Below are 27,208 nucleotides of genomic sequence, written 5' to 3'. Positions count from 1 at the left end.
ATGCTACTCCTTCGCCATTTCTAACCCGATTTCGATTCCGTTTGCTTTATGTGATGGCACTAGGTGAGAGCTTCAAAACTTCTACACAGAATTTTGACCTTTGACTTCTTTGACCTTTGACCTTGATTTTTTACCTATATTGTACATTGGCTGCAAAATGCTACTCCTTCGCAATTTGTAACCCGATTTCAATTCCGTTTGCTTTATGTGATGGCACTAGGTGAGGACTTCAAAACTTCTACACAGAATTTTGACCTTTGACTTCTTTGACCTTTGACCCTGATCTTTTTACCTATATTGTACATTTTGCTACTAAATGCTACTTCCGGCGGGGACATATATTACGCACCGCGTAATTTCTACTTTTCCTTGTTATATGTGAGAAGCTTATTGGATGGAAACTTTTTTTTTATTATATTTTTAGGACTGCGGGGGGAAGATTCATATTTTTGTGTAATTATGATCTACGATTATTATAGCTTGATGGACCATTGCATTATATAGAAATTTTGAGGGCATGGCAAGAAATGGAGAATAACCGGAATTATCATGAAGGCAAGATTAATCCAATTCTTTTGATAACAAGGATTATTTGTGTAAAGGGAAAATGATTTTTTTTTTTGGTGAAAATTTATATAGGAAGAATATTCATTTAGTGAAGCAAATTTTGGAGAAAGATTGTATGAGATCAGCAGTATATTTTCACAGGTTAGGATTAGATAGTGAAAATATAGTTAAAGTTTGGAAAATAGGGGAGGTTGTTGTAAGAAGCCAGAAACTTGAGGGAAATATATATGATTTTTATTCTGTTGATAAAGAGGAATATAATATTTCTTTGAAAATTTTTGAAAATGTAATTTCATATAAAGATGTTTCATTTAGAAAGGTGTATGAACTCTTTGTTACAAATTTACAGCGATTGTTTTTTTTACGAAGGAAAGATGGCCAAAATGATTGTTTTCGAAAAAGGAAATTACACATATATTTTTAAGACCAAGAATGACAACACTTTTAACAAAACTTAGGGAATTTCAGTATGAATTATTACATAGAGTTGTTTATACAAAGGAAAATCTTTTTGAGTTTGGTTTCGTTGCAAATAACCGGTGTTCTTTTTGTGAGCAATCGGTAGAAACATATAAACATTTATTTTGGGATTGTGTGTATGTTAAGAATTTGTGGCAGGAAGTGATAGATAGGTTTGAGATGGCAGATCTTCGAAATATAGAGTGGAGAGATGCTCATTTTGGCGTTATGGGAAGGGATCCAAAAGCAAAATTTTATAATACAATAATTTTTATTCTGAAATATATCATTTTTAGATCTAGGTCGGAGGGAAAAATTCTTACTTTTGAGGAAATTTGTAAAAGAATAATAAGTTTTCGGGATGAAGAAAAAGAAATTGCTTTAAAAAGAAATAAGTTGGGATTACATTTGTTGAAATGGGAAAATGTTTCTGAAAAGAGAGCTTAAGTATTGTTTTGTTTTGTTTTGTTTTTGTTTGTTTTTTTTTTAGTACAGTGTAGTTATCAGTGGTGAAGGCAATATAATGTGTCATTGGCCGCGCGCGGGGAGGGGTAAGTTTTGTTTGTTTTTTTGGCATAAAGGTTATAGGATTCTATCAGCAGTTAGGAGTCTGATGAGTTTTGTTTGATGAATTTGAACGTGTATTTGGAGCGGTATTTGGGTGCGGGCGGACGATGCTTTTCTACATACGGTCCATTACACGCTTGTATGTTTTACATATCAATCAATATTTGGAAGTCGTTTTCATTAGGAAGGAAGGTGGTATCGCTTCGGGTGCGTTTGTGTGTGGGGTGTATGTGTGTATGTGTGTTTGGTGTTTGGTGTGTATGTGTTGGTGTTTGGGGTGTGGTGTGTATGTGTGTTTGGTGTTTGGTGTGTATGTGTGTTGGTGTTTGGGTTGTATGTGTGTGGTGGTTGTGGATGTATGTGTTTGGGGTTGTGGGTGTGGGTGTGGGGTAGGTTTGAGTGAATCGGGGTTGGTGGGGATGGGGATTTGATTTCCAATGAAATGATTTCATTCTAGTTTTGTATAACGTATTTTTGTTGCTTTTTGATGTATATACCCTTGTGAGTGTGAGTAACATGATTAAGTATAGTCAAAGAATATATATATATATATATATATATATATATATATATATACTGCGTACATGTCAATACTTTCTCGTGAAGAAATGGTCAGTAGGATTGATTTATAATCGAGTTGTTATGTTGAAGAGAGATGATTGTCAGTATAAGTACACACTTACGTATACGCACAGTATAAGTTGATAATGGACTTGTGTTTTGAATGGCATTTGTACCGTTTTATGTTCATGTTACACCCAGAATGGGTTGATTTATGAATGGTTTGAATGAAATAAAAACAATATCATTGAAAAACAAAAAAAAAGTGTGTGTGTGTGTGTGTGTGTGTGTGTATGCATGTGTGTGTGCGCGGATGTGTGTGTGCATGTGTGTGTGTGTAACGGCATACATGTGTGCGTGCGTGCGTGTGTGCGTGCGTGGGAGTAATGGCAGGGTTAGATTTTCGGGTTGGTGCACCAACGTGTCTGCGCCAAGTGGCCTGCATTGTGTGTATGTACGTAGACGTGTGGGTTTGTAATTATTATTTTCTTGGGGGGGGGGGGGAGGGGGATGGGTCATTTCTTTTTTATTCTATGTAAAGACATATATTTATTGGGATGATTTTATTTCATTCTGATTGTTTGTATTATGATAAGTATTCATGTGTGTAGATTTTAATGTTTTACTGTTCAATAATGTATGAAGGTTAATTTTGTGTTATGATGAATGTTTATGTATTTTTATCATGGGCAGGGCTCTCTGGAAGAGCAGGACCTGCTGGTCTTGATGAGACTACCCTGTGGAAATAGAACTGAAATAATAAATAAATAAATAAATAAATAAATAATAATACCTGTATAGATGATCATGACCAACATGATCATGAAGCTTTTTCCAAAAATAATTATGTTAACTGGTTTTGTGTAAAGATGTCAAAGGTTAGAATAAAAAAAAAGATACACAGGAAAAAAAGTAAAGGTGAACTAATTAAGAATGTCAGAGGTTATACATGTGTGCATCAAAATTAACTTTCATTCTACCAGGTGCTGTTCGTTATTCCGAAGGTTCGCTATTCCGAAGGTTCGTTATTCCGAAGGTTTGTTAATCCAAAACACGCAAATTCCCTATACCTAGAGGTTCATTAATCCGGAAATGAAAAAGGGTTCGTTAATCCGAATTTTTGTGGCGTTATTCTGAAGGTTCGTTATTTAGAAGGTTCGGTAACCCGAAAATGAAATAGGGTTCGCTATTCCGAAGGCTCGTTTATCCGAAAATGAAATATGGTGCGTTATCAAATGAAATAGGGTTTGTTATTCCGAAGGTTCGTTGATCCAAAGTGATATAGGGTCCGTGACGAACCTTCGAAACAACGAGTTTTGTTTTATTTTCAGATTAACGAACCTTTGGAACAACGAACCTTATTTCATTTTCGGGTTATTGAACTCTCGAAATAACAAACCTCATCAAATTTTCGGATTAACAAACCTTCGGAAAAACGAATCTTCGGAATAACGAAACTTCGGAATAACGAAGCTTCGGATTAAAGAACCGTCGGAATAACGAACCTTCGGAATAACGAGCTGTAACGCATGCGACCCATACATTAAATGCAATGACGGTGATGACTATACCATGTCAATGACTTCCATGTCCTTTCCTACTTATCAAGAGGAAACAAAAAAAAACTTTAAGAGAGGGGAAGGCTTAACATTTATTCGACAATCAACAAGGGAATCACTGTCAGGTAGAACATGATTTCATAATGCCTTGATTCACATTCAAGATATGGAAGAATAAGTGAAATATGGCTCTTTCATCAGAGCTTTGACCTTTTGGCAGGGAATTTCCCAGAGAATCTCCATTAGGTAATACATGTTTATATTAAATTTCAAGAAAAATCCTACAAGCATTGCAAAAATATGAGGGAAATAGTGAAATCTTGAGGGCCAAATTGACCTTGATCTTTGACTCCTGACCTTTTACAAATGACCCCTATATTCCCCAGAAAATCCCTGCTAGTACCAAGGTCATGAAGAATAAGCATTTGCGTGATGCGGAGATAAAAGGCAAAATGTTAACGTTTTCATCTGACCTTTGACATCTTGACCTGAAACTCTCTGGAGAATCTTATTTTTGGTAGTACGTGTATCCAGTCACTATTTTCCAAGAAAATACCTCCAGGCATTGCATAGATGCGGGGGAAATAATGAAATTTTGATCATTGACCTTGAAGTTTTTGCCCTTTGACCTCTTGCTGATTTTACTTAAAACTGCTTGATTAATTGCCTATCATAATTATACGTCATCCTTGGACCAAGTGTGGTGAAATTTGCTTTATCCAATCAAACTGATACAGTTTCTTAAGTCGACCTTTACCATTCTGGTACATTCGGGTATTAATATGCACAATATGTTAATTAGGTAGTATTTGCATAGAGATATAGTGTTTTGATATAAGAAACCATTTCCCTTTGACTAAATGATATGCATACTACTTTGGTATTTTTTTATCACAAAATTCGAAGTTCCTAGACTGTAAGAAAAACTTTAAGAAATATGTTTTTACTTCACTTTCTTTTGTAATTATGTAAATTAGCTGGTAATGATGGATCAATTATTCAAATTATTTTCTCATTTTGTTTCATAGAGTGTTTCTTACGGATTATATTTATCTAAAGTGAGATTTTAGAGTGATTTCATTTTTTAAAAATCAATTTGCATAGCTTGCATAATTATGCAAATTTTATGTTTATTTACATAGGTTTTGAAATCAGTTTTGACAGGAATTGTTTCCACTTACTCTATATATAGAATACTTCTACCAAATTAGGTATTTCTGCTGGATGCACGTATATTTTATAAAGTAATTTTCATATGTATTTTTGCATAATTAAGGCTTATTTGCATAGATACAGATTGTCTCTTTAGATGAAAAAATTCCAATTGTACCGAGGAACATGTGTGCCAAATAGGACATTTGTACTGTAAAATGCAGTGATTGCCCCTTTTTTCGCCATTAGCAAGCCTATGATGGGAATAGTAAAAATCATTATTATTTGAACAGGTAATCACCAACATGGGAGGCCAGAAACTACTGAGGGTGATGTGCGTAGGATTGCTGTACTTTCTCCGAGATTGTGTAGGAGTTCAAAGTTGTAAGTTTAATGACAGTTTATGTGATATCCGCAACGAGATATTCATAACTAAACACTAAACAAAAAAGTAAGTTCCCCCGAGAACAAACCTCTATATTCTATGAATCAGGACACTTTGAGGAAATCTGAATACAGGAACTTGTAGCTGTATTTCTCGGCTACCTTTCATGTGAAATTCAGTGGACATCACTAGGTCACGCTTGAGAGAGAATGACTTAAAGTCAAAATGGTCACTTTTTGAGTTCACAAGCCCAATTTTGCAACTTTGATGTGGTGATATCGGAACAAATTTCAATTTTCCAGGATAAAAATTCATGCTTTATCATTCGCATTATTTACATTCACGTTCACGTTCACATTCACATTCACATTCACATTTACATTCATATTCACATTCACATTCACATTCACATTCACATTCACATTCACATTCACATTCACATTCACATTCACGTGCACATTCACATTCACATTCACATTCACATTCACGTGCACATTCACATTCACATTCACATTCACATTCACATTCACATTCACGTGCACATTCACATTTACATTCATATTCACATTCACATTCACATCCACATTTACATTCATATTCACATTCACATTTACATCCACATCCACATTCACATTCACATTTACATTCACATTCACATTCACATTCACATCCACATTCACATCCACATCAACATACACATCCACATCCACATCCACATTCACATTCACATTCAAATTTACATTTACATCCACATCCACATTCACATTCACATTTACATTCACATTCACATTCACACTTTACCATTTTTACTACTAAATTACATTTTACGTAAAAGTTGGCAGAAATGACCAAATGTAAGTTCTGAAAGTACTGTTAAGTGAGTAATTCATGAATAGTTAATTTGAAAAAAAAAGAATAAACGTTATTTATATAGATAAATATCATTAATTCATTATTATAAGTAGAGTGTTTACCACTGCAGCTAACCCCAATCCATAGTCTCCCGAAGATATTGTCCCTTCGGAGCTTTCCGAGCAAATTTGAAAACTTAATAGCCTCCCGTCCATAACCATTTTGAATTACTTTTGTATCATTTGGTAGGTTGACTTTCAGGCAAGCTCTTACTCGGTTTGTTCTTGCAGGACATCCTTCTTTGTTGTGTGAGAAATCACGGCTAATTACGCTCATAACAATTACTATAATAATTACATTTTGTTACAATTGTACCGATTAGTGATAGGGTGAGAGTAAGGATTGGGGTTAGGCAGGGCTCCACAGCAAATTTAATTTTTTGTGGTCCAAAGGCAAACATCCGACCTTATTTTGTTGGCCCGATCAGCCATCAAATTCTTCATTTCTGAAATTTTGGTGGCCCGACGTGCGTTTTTGGTGGCCCCGGGCCACCGGGCCACCGTTAGTGTCGAGCCCTGGGTTAGGGTTAGGATTAAGCAGGGAGACCACCTCCCTGGGTTAAGATTTAGATTTAGGTTAGGGTCAGGGGAAGGGTCCGGGGTTATATGTGACCGTGCATCACAAAACGAACAAAAAGTCGCACCCCCTGATTTTACATGAGGACTCAGAAAAGGTGAAATGGGTCAACTGAGTCAATCTTGAGTTTATCATATTTTCTGAAAGAGCTATCCTTCTTCTACATTATTCTTCAGTTTGGAATCTTAACATGAATGGGAAAGTGTGTTTTAAGCGGGTTTTTTACAACCCTTTTGGGGGAAGAGTAGAATGATCAGGTATGTCTTAGAGGCCATTTTCATGTCTTGAAATCTTTTACAACTCTTCACTTTCAAGTCTAATTACTTTTGAAAGGATGAGGCTACTGATTTGAAAGTCAGCACTGATCATGGGAAGAATGTGTTGATAGAACGTGCTCAATTTCAGCTTAAGCTGATAATCCCTTCATTGTTGTTGATCCAGTGGTTTATATCCTGTGTTTTGTACCTTTCATGACACAGCTACCATGTTTCAAGTTTCAATAGTTTCAATAGTTTATTTATTTCCATCATCACAAAGAAAAGAAAAGAAAAAGTTGACATAATCCAAAGTGATACAATTTTTTTTCATTTCTCTTACACTCGTCCGATAAAGGATTTTTTCAATACAATATAAAGCATATTATACACGAATGATGTCGTAAAAAAGAAACAATGCACTTTGTCACAATGATGGAAAACATGGTTTGGTAAAGATTAAGCGCTTGAATAGACCGGTACTTCAAAGCCTCTTTTCTCAGTTCACACTTTTCCAGAGTGTGCGCTTTCTTTCCAGTATTTAGGTGGGTTAGCGGAGTCCATTTGAATTGAGTTATACATCATTTTAAAGCTGAGAGTCTGTTCGTTCAGAATCTGCCCCTTAACTAAATATCCATGTCTGGCGACTTTTTGTTGGTTTTGTGGTGCAGGGTCACGTAATATGTCCAGGGGTTATTTTCCTAAAACCGTTCTCGAAAATGTGATTTTATTTGTTAATTTACCAACTTTGGACTCCTGTGCGTAACAGTTACCATCTGTTTTATACGCTTTATGACCATACCATTATTTTCCTATTTAGCCTACATTGATTAGCGTTCGGATCAGATTGTTTCAGAACAGTAATCATCCTTTTCACATCTTCCTGTGTTTGTTCGCATGACCTCATAGCAGAAGACTCTTTCTGACCATTATTATAAGCGATCCACTCTGAAAGTAGGAAGATTACGTCATGAATTAGCCTCGCTGACGGTCACTTTCAGTTTCTCTTTCCTAGCTGTTAATTTCATCAAGTAGTAGCAGTAAGCTTAGGAAAATTCCAACATTACATATTTGAGTTTTGGGTTTTACAGCACGATTACATCGTTGTAACGGCGAAGGGTTCCGACTGGGAGAACAATGCTTCTGTAACCCGGGATTCTTCGGCAACACATGCGAAAAAGGTATGCTATGTATTGTAAGCCACATCGGCTGCATTACTATCTCACTGTTTATTGATGACCAATGGTCGGTACCTGAAACTTCATCATGAATTATCAGGTGATGTTCGTTATTCCGAATGTTTGTTAATATGAAAATTAAATAAATGTATCATTTGGTAGGTTGACTTTCAGGCAAGCTTTTACTCGGTTTGTTCTTGCAGGACATCCTTCTTTGTTGTGTGTGAAATCACAACTAATTACGCTCATAACAATTACTATAATAATTACATTTTGTTACAATTGTACCGATTAGTGATAGGGTGAGAATAAAGATTGGGGTTAGGGTTAGGGTTAAGCAGGGAGACCACCTCCGTGGGTTAAGATTAAGATTTAGCTTAGGATCAGCAGAAGGGTCTTGGGTTATTATGTCCAGGGGTTATTTTCCTAAAACCGTTCTCGAAAATGCGATTTTATTTGTTAATTTACCAACTTTGGACTCCTCTCCGTAACCGTTACCAACTGTTTTATTCGCTTTATCGCCATAACAATAATTAAAATTCCTAATTTAGCCAACAATGATAAGCTTTCGAATCAGAACGCGATTAATCATCCGTTTCACATCTTCATGTGTTTGTCCGCATGACCTCATAGCATAAAGACTCTTTCTGACCATAAGCAATCCACTCAGATAGTAGGAAATTTATGTCATGAATTAACCTCACTCACGGTCACTTTCAGTTTCTCTATTCTAGCTGTTAATCTCAACGAGAAGTAGCAGTGAACTTAAGAAAACCCCAACTTTACATATTTGAGTTTTAGTTTTGGGTTTTACAGCACGATCACATCTTTGTAACAACAACGGATTCCGACTTGGAGAACAATGCCTCTGTAACCCTGGATTCTTGGGCGACACATGCGAAATAGGTATGCTATGTATTGTAAGCCATATCGGCAGCATTATGATCTGACCATGCTCACTGTTTATTGATGACCAATCATGCCAATGGTCGGTACCTGAAACTTCATCATGAATTATCAGGTGATGTTCGTTATTCCGAATATTTATTAATCTGAAAATGAAATAAGGTTTGTTATTTCCGACGTTTCGCTTTTCCAAAGTACTCAAATTGCGTATACTTGCACATCTGTAGATGTCCATTAATCCGAAATTAAACAGGGTTCGTTCATCTAACAATTTTGCGGCAAGAATTCCAAAGGTTCTCTATTCCGATAGTTCTGATACACAATTCCGAGGGTTCGTTTATCGAAAAACAGAAATCATGTTTGTCACTCAGAAAATGAAAAAAAAAGGTGCATGCTAGCGAACCTTCGGAATTCTCCTCTGGATTGTAAACTTCTGCGTCTAAAAATTAGCTAAGATCTTGCATGACTCGCAGATCTTTGTGATGCAGGAATCATGATGACGTACATAATTTAACCTTTTTCATTGCTATAGTTATGTTGTGTGTTGTATTGTTCTGTATCCGTTGAATAGATTTGCTCCGAACAGGCAGACCTATAATAAGTATTTGTTCCATAACAAACTAATCATGTATTGAGAGGTTCCACTCGAAATCATGAATTCTGAGGTGACTGATGAAGGACTCTTTGATGAGGGGCGCAGCCCCGAAAAAAATAACGACTATGAAAGCCACCGGAGAATCCATAATTTCAGTGGTACCTCGAAAGAGTACCAGATCAAGATAGATGATAATGATAATGATAAGTTACATAGCACATTTCTATAGCACATAAGGGCCCGCAGAATGTTTATTTGTTGTTTGTTTGTTGTTGTTGTTGTAGTTATTGTGGGGTGGTTTTTTTTTTTTGGGGGGGGGGAGACTGCGAGCCGGAGGATTTGTCAAGATTAAAAGAAAAAAAAAAAGAATTGTCCATGACGAAATCTTTTGGCACCAGTGCATCTGTGTGTGAATGTGTGAATATTTTGCAGCACACGACCCATGCAGTTATCCAAACAACTGTCCGAAGATCAGCACGTGTATTTCAATCTCGCATGACCAATACTCATGCGAGTGTCCATCTGGGACTACACTGCAAGACTACGCATGCTCAAACATCAACGAGTGCGCGGACGCTGCGCTGAATTCTTGTCATCGAAATGCCTTGTGCCGAGACACCTTCGGATCTTATTTCTGCGTGTGTGACGACGGTTACTCTGGTAACGGTACCCACTGTGAAGGTAGGGGAATATTGTGTTACTATACCCACAATTAATGCAGCATCCACTGAATGGTCTAATCCTTCTTTTTTCAATATTCCGGAAGTAAATGTTACCAGAACCTATATAGTTCTTTTGAGCGTTAACATGTTTTCAAGGGTTCTGATTCAATCATCAGTATGTTAGTGCAGCAAAACAAAATAACGTAGTATATCCTAATACACAATTCCAAAGAGAGTAGGTCCTACAAAGTATGATTTAATACCATATGTTACAGCACAGTCAAAGACAATTTGAAGCAAATTCAGATACATATGTTAGATCTATCTGTCTATCTAAATATATATCAATATATTTACATAAATTTTGAATCAATAATGTGTTATAGAATAATACAATGTCTGTTAACTCTATGCACTCAAATGAAACATTTCAATTCTTTTGCAAACAGAACGTGCTTTCCATGTATCTAACTTATGAAGCATCTGGAAGTGAGGATAAAAATAAATGTTATTTACTGCAGTATACTAGAATTGCTAAACTGAAATAAATCCTTTATTGACTTTTGTAACCCATTCCAAAAGGCTAGCCGCAAATGTTGCACATTTCGTCTTTCGGTCTATCACATTTTTACAGTTTTTGTTTGCTTGCTTTTTGTTTTCTTTATTAAGCGCTGCCAAGCCCCTGCTCATCGCGCCCCTGTCTTAATGGAGGGACGTGTTTTGAATCCACTGGTTTATCATACATTTGTCAATGCCAGCCTCCTTACGAAGGCATAGACTGCAGTGACGTTAACCTACGTAAGTGTGCTGATTGACGTTTGCGCTCGTCAATCTACATTTATCGCAACAAAAAGAATCATGTTGTATGGTACTATTGAGAACAATGGAAAACACGGATAGCTATAAATCGAATTAGGACAAGATATCGTAAGGCAATCTAGACAATATACTTGGATCAATGCTTAACGATTTTGCTTTTAAATAAGTCCCATCATATTCTTTTACACTGAAATTTTCATAAAATGTCAATTTCATGTTACAGCCAAACTGCATATTACATTCTATAGATGGTGACTGGCGGGGGAGGGAACATACAGAATGTGCCACCCGAAGGGTATGGAATGCTATTGAGGGACTTATCTTCAAACCCTGAGGTTGGAACGTTTGGTACATGTTCCCGACAACAAAAGTCATCTGTTATATTATATGGGTTTAATAGTCAAATACGTCAAATACGTCAACGTCAACCACCACCAGCACAACGCGATTGCTCGTTCGCGATCGCGTGTTGCAGAATCAAATTTACTGTGCGCGCGCGGTCCTACTTCTGTCATGTGAAAATGTTTTCCCATGGGAGAACATTACAAAAATGTTCGCCTATGGGCGAACATAACCAATTTGCTTCCATCACGTGAATATGCTTAGCTAATCACTAACCGGTATTTGACTAACCCATTTAATATTATCATTCTATGTATCTTTTCATCGAGAACTTTGAACATGAATTAAAGGTGAAATAGAAACAGGTATATCACTTTTACGTAATGCTTTCATTATTATTGGGATATAACAGAGATAATCATTTTGTGTGCCTTTCTGATCGTTTTAAACTCAAAGTTCCTGTACAGGTCCGTCTGAGTCCCTTGAGCCAGGAAGTCAGTCAGTTCGAGAGAGTCGAATTGACGTGTGCCTTCAACCATGTTGTAAGCTTTGACTGGCAGAAAGATAACGTCACAATCGAGATGACGACAAACCGACAATCGTATGTCATCCCCGCCATGACGTCACAAGATATTGGATATTACCGATGCGTTGGGCAAGGAAGAGAGGGACCAAGCGTAGCTACCACTCAAGCAGCCGTCACCATTGCAAGTGAGAGTAAACGATATTACAATAGATTGAAGCAAACGTAGCGCAGTACGTTTTCTTGTGCAATCGCCTGTGATTTCTGATACAAAAAAAAAAATGCTTACCTCGTAATCTCATCATCTACATTGTCAGTAGGTACAGTTTCTTTGTTTCCCTTTCACGGGAATGTCATTCTTAAAAGCTTCCTCGGGGTCAGTAAGTGCCATCATGTCTTGTATTTTTCATGAAATTTCCCAATTTCTTCTCAATATCTTTAATTATAGTTGAGCACCATGCACATATTGGCTTAAGTAAAGAGAATGAAATCACAAGGAAAGAATGGTATACATCTCCCATGGCAATCGGTACTAAAATATAAGAGTTATGAAATTTGCAGTTCCATATGACTTTTTGTGTTCTTTGAAATAATTGGGCAGTAACAACTTCTAGGAGGAAGAAATTAAAGGGTTGTAGTTGCTCAATGAACAACCCAGAGAAATATGTGAATACATGAAAACACCACGGCAGCTAACTTCTTTACTCGGTGGTGACCTGTATCAGCTTTCCCTTAACGCGTGTGGATAATATTTTCATGATTTCTGCAAGTCAGTTAATGATAAAAATGATGAGACTATCCGTTAGCGGTGAAATATTTCATTTTGTTTTGAATGTTGTTATTGTTACGGTTGCTGGAAGACGTAATTTGATCTTGAAGTGAATGATGAAATGGGTTCTAATACTTAAATGTTCAGGAATTAACACACTCCATCTCACCCTTTTTCCCAGACTTGTCCAACGTGGCCATCAGCAACCTTGTTTTTAACCAGCAAGTAGGGCGCCCTCAAGACCTCTCCGACTCATCCTCCGAGACCTATATGAATCACAGCCAATTCATCACTGACTTCGTAAGCCGAAATAACCATCTTTACTATTAGGCAAAATGCAATTTATGATGGGATATGATATTGATACCTACATGAGGTCGGAAAGAAGTTGAGAAATATACTTGTCCTGGACTACTTCACCTCCAGATTTGTTATTATGATGGTGCTCCAATCTTTCACATTTTTTTCCTTTTTAACTGTACGATAAAACATGCATATTGGGCGTGCACACTCGCTCAACACACCTCATAAGATCGCCATCGACTATATACAACACATCACATTGTCTTGCATTATACAGGTGATAAATGGTCTTGTGAACAGTGACGATTTCGACAACACTTCGCCCTCCGTGGTCGTCTCTAGTCTGCGACCAGGCAGTGTCGTAGCCGACGTGGCGATTTACGCCAGCAACGATGACGGCGTGTCAGCCACAGAGGTTCAGCGACAAGTCAGCAGCTCTCTCACCAACATCGCCCAGTCCTCCGACGGTCTCCTTGATGCAACACGAGCGACGATTACCAGTACGAGTGAGTAGATCAGTCGCGGATCTACAGGGGGGTGGGTGGGTTCGGGGGTTTAAACCCCCTCCTTGGGCTGCCAAGTAAAAAAAAACAAACCTCACAAACAACAAATAATTAATCAATTAATCAATTATTTTAAGACCAAAATGAACATAAAGGCACTTTTCTTGTCTAAAAGTTGTCAATTTCATAACTGAAATGATTCACCCCGTTATGACATAACGGGGCGAAAATTATAATACACTGACAATATACATTGTCATATCTATACACTAATATTACTAAATTTTACTTATGAGTAAATTTAGTTTATATCAAGATGTAGCCTCGCGTCCTCGAGCGTGCCCCTTGGAACATAACTTTAGTAAACCCTACACTTTTCCTTTTCTTCTCTGCTTTCTAGTAATATGAGAATAATTCTTATTGCTCGAACAATGCGATTACGTCTTAGCTTTTAATGAATACATTTCAGACGAATGGCAAAGTGAGAGTGGCTCGCTCGTTCTGTCCGTACTTATACCGTAGTAAAATGAATAGTTTGCATAAGTTATGATCAAAGTCCTTCACAGTGATTTTTTATTACTATGTTTAATTCCCTAGAAATTTGACTTAAATACTCTGTAAACGCGACTTTTATTCTGTGTTTTACAAAAAGTCCCTACCGTGGGAAGGGGTATTCCCCTTCCACACCCTCCAACGCTCGGTCGCTTCACTCCCTCGCCGAGGATCTCACACCGTCACATAAAATAATGTACTCCGGTATGTTATAATCATAGTCATTTACAATGATTATTTCAACTTTTTAATTCCCTAGAAATTTGCTTTCGAATGCTCTATAAACGCGACTTTTGTACTCCGTTTCTACAAAAAGTTCCTAACGCGGGAGGGGGTATCCCCCAACCCCCTACCCTACCCTCCCCCCCCCCCCCCCCCGGGGCTCGGTCGCTTCGCTCCCTCACCGAGGATCTATCACTGACACATGAATGTGCCCCGTCGAGATTTTGCCCCCCCCCCAAAAAAAAAAAGTGTTCTGGTGTGCAGCCCCCCCCCCCCCAATTTTTGGGGCTAAAAAAGAGAGAAAAAATAGAGCATGCAAGCATGCTTAAAATGGCAAGCTGGCAACCCTAAAAATGAAAAATCTCCCTGCTGTGGGAGGGGGGATACCTCCCTAAAATCGCAACCTGTCGCAACCTGGCAACCTTGAAAATTAAAAATCTCCTTACTGTGGCCCACCCCCCCCCCCCCCCCCCCCCCGCCTCGCTCGCTTCGCCTTGCTCGGGCTCGGTTGTTACGCTCCCTCGCAATACCCAGCTCAGACCCTAAAACCCCCTCCTAGGAAAAAACTAGATCCGCCCCTGTAGTATTTTAATGACTGTCTATTGCATTTTGTGCTTGTGGTATCCTGTGTAAATCCTGTAGGTTAGACATTTAGGTTCGAGTTACTGTTCGAAGCGATGAATTAACCACTTTATCCATCAGACAAATTGATCCCTGATAAAGCTTGAGCGGTATACTGAAGTGTAATGGTAAAGTCCTCCCAATGAAGAGGCTAATGTGAGCATAGGCGCCGGAAGTGGGGGGGCAGGGGGGGCGGCCGCCCCCCCAATCCAAAAAGTGGGGGGGCAAAACGCATTTTTGCCCCCCCAAAAAGCCCCCCCAAAAAAAAAAAAATAAATAAATAAACAAATAGAAATAATGATAATAAAAATAAATGAATAAACAAAGAAAATAAAATAAATATGTAGATCTATATGAATAAAAGGGAAAAAATAAAGCTACAAACGGCAGCTTTTGGACTGTAAAATGTCAAAATTTTCAAGCTCGCTCGCTTCTCTCGCTCGCATCCAGCAGTTGAGCCCGGTGCGCCTCCCCCTTAATTTCTAAAGCGAAAAACATAGCTACGACGGCAGTTGTTGGACTCTAGAATGTCAAAATTTTCAAGCTCGCTCGCTTCGCTCGCTCTCGTTATGCCATTCTCCTAATGTTGCTGACAGTAATTGCCAGTAGTTGCGCCCGATGCCCCCACCCCTTAATTTCCAAAGCGAAAGATAAATATAGCTACAAACGGGAGTTTGGGGACTGTAAAATGTCAAAATTTTCAAGCTCGCTCGCTTCGCTCGCTCGCATTGAATCGTTATGCCACTCTCCTAATGTTGCTGCCAGTAATTGCCAGCAGTTGCGTCCGATGCCCCCCCCCCCTTAATTTCCAAAGCGAAAGATATAGCTACAAACGGGAGTTTTGGGACTGTAAAATGTCAAAATTCTCAAGCTCGCTCGCTTTGCTCGCTTGCATTGAATCGTTATGCCATTCTCCTAATGTTGCTGCCAGTAATTGCCAGCAGTTGCGCCCGATGCGCCGCCCCATTTATTTCCAAAGTGAAAGATAAAGCTACAAACCCCAGTTTTGGGACTGTAGAATGTCAAAATTTTCAAGCTTGCTCGCTTCGCTCGCTCGCATTGAATCGTTATGCCATTCTCCTAGTGTTGCTGCCAATAATTGCCAGCAGTTGCGCCCGATGCGCCCCCATTTATTTCAAAGCGATCGAAATATGTATATAGCTACAATTAAAACTCCAGTTTTGGAACTGTAGAATATCAAAATTTTCAAGCTCGCTCGCTTCGCTCGCTCGCATTTTATTGTTATGCCATTCACCTTATGTTGCTGACAGTATCTAATTTGTCGATCGTTTCACACCATCATTCCATAATCCATGTAAGGAAAACTTAAAATGTTCCTCAATGACTGCGTTGTTGAATGTATCACATTCCGTAATGTATTGTAGTCCCATTATTGCTCACGCACACACGCACAAGCATACAGACCGTCAAAATTACTTTATGGTTCCCCCCATGTTTCGACCCACCGTACGCCACTTTACATTATATATATATATAATAGATGTGTGTGTGTGTGTGTGTGTGTATGTGTATATTGTGTAACATATGCATGGTCTAATCTTGAGCCCCCTCCAATGTTTGCCCCCCCCCCCCCCCCCAATCCAAAACTGCTTCCGGCGCGCCTGAATGTGAGTAGATGGGGCAAAATCATTAATATCACTACATATGAATCATTATAATTATCATTATCAAATTAGTTATTTTTTTCCTAATGCAGCAAAAAGCAATAAGAATTGTATTTCTATTTAACACCTGTTCTTTGAAATACAGTGATTTGTTACCCTTCAACCTGGACTTCAGAGTATGGAGATGCGTCCTTCCCACAAGGAGAGCTTGGCTTTATGACGTCATCCAACGAAACGTGCCCGTTCTACACAACTAATGGTTATAGATATTTGCCTTTATACTGATAAGCCTTACTGTTACCGAAGGATTAGATGAAAATCACTAGAGTGTTCACGAAACTTCTAATCGATACTTTATCTACGGCATAAATGACACTACAGATGCATTTTGGCCGTAATCGTCTACCAAGTAATGTTTCGCTATTTCTCCTAATAATCTGTTGTTTTTACCGATATCCATTCTTGTCTCAGATTCAAATGGATTAGTAGCATAACTGGAAAATTCTACCCACGCATTTTGGCTTGTAACTTTGATCTTCCTATTTTTTTTTAATATCTACAGTATCTTCAGACCAATGGCGTCGATAATTTTGTTTGTACGTGTGTATGTCTATGTGCGTATGTGTGTGCGTGTGTGTGTGTGTTTTGCCTGAAGAGCACCTGTATTGTATATTCATGGAAAGTGAATTAAATATTGCCGTCACTGTAACAGCGGTGATTGCTTGGAATTTGTTAGTTATCTGGAACAACTTTGATCCTTGTTTGTACATTTCATTGCCTATTTCACTCGAATGGATCCGTTATTTTAGCCGACCAGCCAATAGCTACAGCTGTCTGCACCGGAGACAAAATTTCTCAGGCAACATGGAAACCGTCCGAAAACTGCGGAGACGTTAGAAATGTTACAAAAGTTCTTACAGAAATCCAACAGGTAACTGTCTCTATCTGACGTACGCTCCGTTTTTTTCTAACCAGTTATCGCGACAACGTCCGGGCAGCCTCTTTTAAAACGGTCCCTGCAAAATGTTGCTAGGACATTATTTGCGAAAATTTTATCCTAGCGAGCTAGGGCGATTACCCCGACGCTACTTCGACATTACCGCGACATTACCCCGATAACCATTCTGTTAAACACTCTTGTAGTAACATTTATTTGATACATTCAACATGCATGCGACATAGTCCAAAATTCCTCAAAAGTAGACCTACAAGCACACATCCCTTCCACTTGTAACTGACATAATGTCGAAGGTAATACCACCTCCCCGCCTTCTGAAAGCGGTAAACAAAGTGCTCTGCCACCGTGTCCTAGAAAACAAAATATGTTCCATATATGTTTTTACTCATATTATTGCCTTGTGTGACGTCACGAATTGCTCTAGTCTAGTTATCCCGCAGTGGCTTTATTTTAAGCTTTAAAAAGTCATAACTTTTGAACTGATCACCCAATCTTCCTCAAACTTCAGTGATGTGTTCTACCACTATTTTCTGCATTCACTTTATCGACATAAATGTTTGGTTTCGATCGCTTTAAAATCTGCAAAACTTGAAATTTCTATTAATTTACCTTAATCAAGGGAAATCTTTATTTACCCCTAGATTGGTGTCACTGGAGACACTGTAGATGAAGTGAGCAGTCACGTGGCCATTGTAACAGCTGATTCGAGCACGATCACAGCCAAGGATGTGGCGGTGGTCGCAAATATCATCGCCGACATCGCCAACTTGAATACTGGAGAGCCTCAGGTGTGAATGATACGAAATCATAGCAAATACATCAAACGCAAAGCATTATCCCCTCCTCCCCATCTCCGCCAAAAAAGAAGGAAATCAACTGCGATATTTTCTCGGATGTCTCAATATGCACACTACTGCGTATTTATGACGGGCAGTAAATATCTATCCAAAATCACCATGACGACGGTCCTTTACGCTTTATGGAAGATGCTAATGAAATAATGGTCAATTCGTTATGACACTTTAAGACTGTACGTCTACAATTACTGTATGCCAGTATAAACAGTTCCTTAGACGTTTTAAGGTCATAATTTCTCTGATAAAGTGTTGATGTATCATGATTCATGTTGACGTGGGTAATCAGCGCAACTCTAATAGAAAAGTCGTGTTTCTCTCTCTTCCTAATCGAATGGACACCAAGGTGACCAGGAAAGTAGTAAGAATAGTCAGCAACATCGCCTACGTGGAAAGCTCTGAGCTAGAGAACGCAGAGGAAGACAACCACGCCATCTCCGACATTGTCACCGCCTTCGAACAGCTGCTGAGGAACACGGAGCTTGCTGAAGGAGAAGCACTGAACGTTGCAGAGGAAAATATTGTAGTTCAGGTATTATTGTAAACAAAATATAGTATAATGTATCTAATGCACACAGTAGCGCACACGCAGAACTACACGAACGCGTACCTATAACGTGTATAAGTCGGGTATCTCTATCGCTCCCCGCCTATCAACTATGGAACTCCCTCCCATCTTTTCTCCGTGAAATTGACAAACTGGATCACTTCAAAAGTCTCACTCAGAACTCACATTTTTCACCAGGCATTCAATTCCGTACTCTCTCGGAGGAGTCTGCGCCTTTGAATGTTTCTATAACAGATATATGGCGCTATATGCTTTGGATCATCATCATCATCATCATCATCATCATCTCACTGAGTAGCGAATGTTAGCGAGCGTTGCGAATTATAAGGAATTTCAGGTTTCGTGAACAGTTGCAATCAAATTCGTAAACAATTGCAAATGTTAAAAATTTCTTTGCGACAAGAAAAACTGTTGACGACACTGAAAACTGCTTGCAAATTTGTTTACAATTGTTCTATCTGAATGTAGAAATATTTGAAAGATTTTGTTTTCATGTGAACACGCATAGAGATTAGCCGATGGTATTTTGCGTTGTAAGAAATGTTGTTATTATTATCATTATTATTATTATTGTTATTATTACTGGTTTCCCAGTTTCATAAGATTTGCATTCGAATTAATGAAAAGGCGTTCAACTTCAAACAATTACGGTCACTGCTCTATTCTCACCATGCTCACGGTTCATTTTAATTCTTTGAATATTCAATTTCATTTTTATGTCATTCCTTTTAGATTTTATTTCATTCAGTTGAGAAAGAAATTCATTCAATATTAACTGCTCGAAGTTGGCATTCAATTTCGCTCCAGCTAAATAGACGTTCGAATTCGTGCCAAAATACCAGTTTCAATTTCATTGACATGAACAGAACTTCGCACTTCGAACATTCGAATTCGATCAACATACACATCTTCTCCGGGCTTTTTTTTCAATGCATAGTATTGGATGTACTTCTTTCCTGTCCACCTTTCTGTCACTTTCAATTTATCCCTTACAGTATGGATGTAACATTTAGGAAAAAGCCATATCCCAGAATATTTTAGGGGTCCTATACGTCCAAATCCATATTGATACATTTTGTTTCTTGTCCTTAGTTCCCTGTATCCATATCATATGCAAGTTGCCGCAATCGGATCAGCTGTAAATAGACCTATAGTTCACCATAGGGGTATATCGCCACTTTTGCTGGCTGTCAAGGCCATGCTTCATCCACTAATTCTGTTCGTATTATTTTGATCAAGATGTTCACGCATACTCTGTAATGTAGCAGGGGCTAAATCGTGTATATGAATAAAGTGTAAATGTTTGTGTTTGAAAGTGGGGTTATATGGGTTATGAGCTAGTGTGATTCAAAAATTACATTTCAAGGTATATCAAGTTTGCATAAACAGCTGAGTAACTAAGGAGAATAAAAGCAACGACGAAAAGGACTGCCCATACTCTGTAGTTGTTTGCCTTATCGTGAATTTGAATTCCTTAACGCTCTCCACGGCAGTGCTGATGCGAATTTGAATGCGTTGCACTTGCATTTTTTAATTTGAATGCCCTTTTTAAACCCTTGTGTGAGAAACTAATGAAATCGCATGATGATGAAATTAAACTGAATGAACTAGTTACCTTTTTGAATGTCGATCTCGGTGGTAATTCAAATTCACTCGAACTTGAATGACCACATCGTTAAATTGAATGCAAATCAGATGAAATTGGGCTGGAAAATCTATATTATTATTATTTACTTATATGACTTGTGTATGCATGTACGTGTGTTTCCAGGTCGCTTCCGTTCGCTCTGATACTTTGCAAGAGGGTGCTGTTTTGACAGTGACAGGGGACAGTGTGGCAGATTACAGCCAGACTCGGATCATCTTGAACACTACAGCTGAAACTGACAATAACTACGCAGACATCGCTGACTTGATTGCACAGGTGATGTAGGCCACTGAATGGTGGGGAAGAGAATGAGGCATAACCATGACTAACTGAAAGGACCGAAACACCTTGAAGGTGCAATTTAAGGTAGCAAAGTTCATAATTATGTCTATGTGGACAAGTCTCTTCAGTCCCGAAGGACGTACGGTCGAGTATAGTATAGTTTCATCTGTTTTCTTATGCTTGGTAGGGGTAGGGGCAACGTAGTATTTCCATGGTTTGTAGTCAAAGTATTTATTCTTCCATCATTGAAAACAATCTCATATTTATTCTAGAGAATGTTCTTTAAATTTATCAAGCGGCAGATGCCCCTTTTGTCCTCTACCTACTGGAAAAGCTATTGATAGGTGTATGATGTCAGACATTCTAAGTGACATCGCTTAATGTTAACTCAGCTCTATTTTTCCAGGGGTACTTATTTCTGGTGTTTCCCTTTCTTTGCCAAACTTCGCTAATGTCCTGAAGCTACGGATTGGGTTCTTCGTTGTGTTAAAGGGACATTTCAGACGATTTTCATAATTTCACATCATGTAGCACATAAATCGACAACTCCATGTATAGATTTGTGGAATTTATTATGGTTCTTGAGCAGAGAAACAATACTTTGAAAAACCTTAAACAAATTGCACTGAACAAGGATGATGACATAAGGGGTTCACAATTAATATTTCAGAAATGTAGCATTGTAATTCCATTACAATACCACTTGCTTGCGAGTTCACCTGTGTAAATTTTGAAAATATTCTTATGCTTTATCCAATTATCACAAATTCTTAAACTCTGTCCTCAATAAAACTAATTTATAGTTGTTCAAATGTGAAAATCTGAAAATCTCCTTTAAATTGTGTTACACCCAAGTAGGTACGTTTCCATCAAGATACGTCTCTGCTACTATTATTTCATCTGCTCTCGTTGATTGGGAATTAAGAGGATGCAAATAAGACGGATTAGTAAGTGAAACGAAAAGCATACGTCATACGTTCATACGTTAAATAGTAGGGAACATAATACTGAACTTGTTGGTAGATTATGCATGTTTATTGTTTCGTTTGCAGGTGGCCCTCCCTCCGGAAATTTTGAGTATTGCAACCTCCTCTTCATCTAATACCAGTCAAGGCAATTCTAGCGGAGAGAACATCAAGATAATCACGAATGTGTTCTCTACCCCCCGGCTGTTCATTTCCGATTCGATCGTCGCCTTCAGCGAGCAAAACGCCACGGTGAATCGTACTGCGAATACGCCTGTGATTTCATTGAGCGTTGGCGATGTCAAATTGGAGAACCTTGCCCAGCCCATAAATCTAACGTTCACCGCTCTAGAGGTATAGGAAAGCATAGTCATGCTTGAGTTTTTGCATAGATTGCTTACAATCTTCACAATAAACAAGCCCTGAATTTAGTGGACCACTCATTTTCTTCCACAACGTGAATATACGTCTTTGTAATGCCAAATTTGGTTTGAAACCTTGTAAACGTACATTGCATTTTTAATTGTCACTTATTCTATAATTCCTTTCAACTTCAACAAATGTACACCCAAGATCATTTGCAATTTTCCTATTTTATACTATGTAGATAAATATGAAAATGAATTGCAATTGATTTTCGAGATTCTGGTTTTGTCGAGTTAGTGAAAAGATCAAAATCAGACTATGTAGTGCCGTGAAAATTCTTATTGATTCTGACTGCAGCCGGACTACGCGAACCAGACGTGCGTGTTTTGGAATTTCACCATCAGTGACTGGTCATCCAAAGGCTGTGAGTATATACAACAGACAACAGATTTTGACGCTGTGACCCAGCTAGGCCCATCTGCGGAACCTTCGACCGATCGCGGAAATTTGAGCAAACCGGAGTTCCACACCTGTTCCTGCCACCATCTCACAAATTTCGCAATTTTGATGGTGAGTTTCTGGAGGATGAGATGTAATCAAGCATATTAGCTTCATGTGCGTTCACACACACACATACGCACATACACACAAGTAGTCCAGGCTAGAAGGCACCCAACCTTGTTTTTTGATATATACAATGTTTTTTGATGGTTTCTTGTCAATTCGAGGGTGCTGATTCCAAATCCGATTGATGCCACTCGCGTAACCTTGAGCATTTTCGGCAAAATGCAAAAATCCAAAATGGCCGCCAGATATGCTAATTCGGCCGTGATAAACATAATAATGTGCATTTTTTATGACAAATTATTCCACCAAACTTTGTACATTTCTGTTCCTAGAGTTACTCCATCTGCACTTGCAAGATAATTTTCATTTCATATAGGTTCATGTAGTATTTGAAGCTCTTTTTTTTATTCAAAATGGCCGCCATTCCTATGCTTATGTACTATATGAATGGCAAAACATAATGCATGGAATATAGAACAAATTTACTGTATTTCCAGTCCCGTACCTACGCTGTCATAAAGTGTTGCCTGTGTAATACAAATATGTTTTGTGTCACTTACAATATACAGGGTCTACATGTATATTTGAGCATTTAGCATTCATAAACCTTACTATGTTTAACACAATTTCTTATCTATTTCATTTTGTCTCAGTAACGAATATAAGTTCACTGAACGTCTCGCAAGAAATAAATATACCATCATATTCTACACGCAGGTTGAATATAAAAATGAAATACTAACACAATATATCAAGAAGCCTAGATGCATGGTACTAGTATTTATCAAATAGTGTTGAAAATGGAGGGGAAGCTAGAAAGCAAAGCTTTTCATAATCAATACATTCCCCTAAAACCATAAACAAAGTACAGAAAAATCCTATACAGGAAGTGCAGAGATACATAGTTTCAGACAAAAACATACCGGACATTAATGACACAACTAAAAACCCTTCACATTGTAGATTTTTTTTTCCAACAAGGAGTTGGGGGGGGGGGGCGAGTTTGAAATGGATCATAACCTCCATCACTTTGGTATGATATAATTTAGAAGTACCGCCTTGATATTATAGAGCAAACTTGATTTTCTTCTTGAATCAAAACAACGACAAAAACTGCTGAAGGCATAAACGAAACTGTCTAAACGCAATACCGTACAAATTATTCATTAAAGGACAAGTTCACCTTCATAAACATAAGGATTGAGAGAATGTAGCAATATTAGTAGAACACATCATTGAAAGTTTGAGGAAAATCAGACAATCCGTTCAAAAGTTATGAATTTTTGAAGTTTTTGTGCAGTACCCGCTGGATGAGAAGACTACTGCAGTGTATGAATAACTTAGATGTCACATGCGTACAACAATATAAGGAAAATATAAAGAGAATTTCACAAAATTCCATCTTTTGAAAAAAGTACACATTCCCCTGACTCGTTACCGACAAATAATGTTATGGGTAATATTATTCCCCCTGCCTTTAGAAAGAGGCAAGTCAAGTGCTCTTTAATTATGCGAAAAAAGTGAAAATATGTTGAATTTTCTTTTACATTTTCTTTATACTGTTGTACGCATATGACTCACAAGCTGTAGTAGTCTCCTCATCCAGCGGTTCCAACACAAAACTTTTAAAAATTCATAACTTTTGCATCGATTGTCCAATTTTCCTCAAACTTTCACTGATGTGTTCTACTAATATTGTTGCATTTTCTCAATCCTTATGTTTATGAAGGTGAACTTGTCCTTTAAACATCAACCAAGGAGCAATGTGAGATACTCTTTCAGTTCTCTCACAGTTCCCAAGTGTTGATAATATATACACTTTGACATCATGATCTCATTCAGTCTTGTCTTAAAACTAAAACTGTCATTTTTATTGTCTTTAAAGAACCCTTTAATTGGATGTTTGGCAGCAGGTGACATCAGCCCCAAATTTGCAGAATTCTCAGGCTAAAGACGCATATTAGTCCTGCAATTGCTTTAATTGCAACCACATCTGGTGATGTTCAGCACTTCCTCAGGGGTCAGAGGGCGATTATTTGCCATAGAAACAGAATGAAGACATGAAGACTAATCGCTTGATCACCACCAGTTGAAGCCCTATGGCTTTGTTGCCAGGACAGTGTTGTAGGTAACTTAGGTGGTGTCAGAGATGACATCAGACCAGCATCTTCACCAACCGGTTTTGGGGTGAAAGCTTTCTAGTTACGGGAGGGAATATAGGCTTGTGGGATTTCAGACGCATTGATGGCAGATTGTTCAATGGGGCATTTCATGAAGCGTTTTGTCAGATCTTTTCTTTTTGACTAACTGTTATAAGCTACTAAAATCCTTGCATCTGATTGGTTGAGAGCAAATTTGTCAGACAAATTTATCAGACAAAACGCTTCAAGAAATGCCCCCATTCTATCGCGTTTGGAAGGTCAGGATATGCGTTGACAGCACTGGTGACACTTGCCATCCTTTCCTTCCAGCGCGAGGGAGAGTGATCGGGTACCAGTGAAGGAGGATAAACTTCCTTACCCTATGCTTGGAAGGCTTGCCACAGAGGGCTACCTTGAACATAGCATTGGCAAGGTGGTTACTAAGATGGAAGGCATGGGTCGGATGATAATCTTATAAAGGTTGGGGCAAAGTCTCCAGAACGCGAAGAACTCCTCTATTGTCTTAAGATGGGTCAGTACTCGGCTCATGCCATCTAAGGACTTTCTATGAGACGCAAAGGCAAGATCATCTGGAAACTTCCTACGTGAAGGGAATGTTATGTCACCATGTATATTGTAAAAGAGCTCTACGAGGAGTTAGTTTACAGCCACCATTAAGGAGGCCATCATTCAGAGTCCTAACACTGCTGGTCTGGTTACCTAGAGCAATCCTGAATCTGCAAGTGCTCAGAGACTCCAACCCTAAGTAGTACCTTCTGATCTGGAGATTCTCCCGCCTGAAACCCCTAGCAAACGGGAGACTCCAACTTGATGTGCGCGAAGTTCCCTGCGGCCGGGGTCCAGGGCCCGCTTGAGCTCTGGAAGCTCTAATAGGGTTCTTAATGTTCTCTTGTGCTATATCTAAGGCTTATTTTTCAACATACGAACACACAAAGTAAGAAATCATTTCAAGTGGGAGACACAGAGCCAGGGCAGGAGAAATTAAATCTCAAGCGGGAGAACGAGAGATTTTGCAAAACGGGGGCGGGAGATCTCCCGTTGAAAGCTGGAGAGTTGGAGTCTCTGAGTGCTGAAGATTAAAGACAAGCAGTGTGAAGTTGTTATAACACTGCTTTCAGAATGAGGCAGCATTCTACAGATCTCAGAGTCTCCCTTGACATCATTATGCGCAAACACATTCACTCAGAAAAAAAAAAAATGGTGGTAGAATTCATCTACCATATATCTGGGTTAACATGAAAAACTTTTGGGCATTGCTTTCATTTCAGAGATTTCACAACAGGAAGTGAGGTGGTCCCTTTTTTCCACTTTCGCCTGCCTCATGTTTTTTCTCGGGTGAGGGGACTGAAAAGTTTGTATAATATCGCTTTTAGATAATGTAGAACAGGACAGGTAATTGGAAATTTCATTGTGTCATCATCTAGAATTCAGCCTTTTAATTCAGTAAATCAGCGTGAATATTATGATGTTGAACATCTCAAGGCAAGTAAGTATCAAATTGTTCATGTTATTGTCTAATAATTCCTGATAAACGATCTTGATCTTGGCGTCAATTCAAGCTTTGGTGGGTTTTTCCAAATTTTTTGGGAAGAAGTCAGATTGAGGTAGCAAATCTGGATGTTTGCATCAAAGAATAAAACAGCTTTTGTTAGTAACAATCCTCTGATATATAATCAGCACACAAATTGATAAACAGTGTACCCGGGTGACAGAATTTTTTTTTTCCATGTACACTTTGGCGTTCATAATTATTGTGCATGGGTATATGAGTGGCATCCATTTTGAATTTTTGTATTAAGAAGAATATAATAATCCTAAAAACAATACATTTTCTGTTTGTTTGCTTGTTTGTTTGCTTGTTTTGCTAGTGGCACTCATCAGATTTGCATGGCACATGCAAAATTTGATAAAAGCGTAGGTATGTGACTGAAAATTCGCCTTCTATTTCTATGCATATTTTTTGCCGTTCATATAGTACATGAGTACAGGAGTGGCGGCCATTTTGGATTGAAAATAAGCTTAAAATACTTAATGAACCTCTTCAAATGAAAAATTTCTTGCAAATGCAAGTAGAATTACTCAAGGAATAAAAATTTTAAAAACTTTGATGGAATAATTGGTCATAAAATTGACATAACTGGGATTATCATGGCCAAATTAGCAGATCAGGCGGCCATTTTGGATTTTTGCATTTTGGAGAAAATGCTCAGGGTTACGCGAGTGGCA

At 38.3% G+C, this 27,208-nt stretch overlaps 1 pseudogene; it reads left to right on the top strand.

Annotated features, from left to right (window-relative positions):
• Window positions 1-12,075: 12,075 nt before the first annotated feature.
• LOC139729190 (adhesion G-protein coupled receptor G7-like) overlaps window positions 12,076-27,208 on the top strand; it is a 34,481-nt pseudogene continuing 19,348 nt past the window's right edge.

The sequence above is a fragment of the Diadema antillarum genome, unplaced genomic scaffold (genome assembly GCF_040938485.1).
Source record: "Diadema antillarum isolate AM-2024a unplaced genomic scaffold, OU_Dant_1.0 seq00000222_RagTag, whole genome shotgun sequence".
Lineage (NCBI taxonomy): Eukaryota > Metazoa > Echinodermata > Echinoidea > Diadematoida > Diadematidae > Diadema > Diadema antillarum.
Note: the sequence above shows the minus strand (reverse complement) of the source record. Positions and strands in the feature narration are given on the sequence as shown.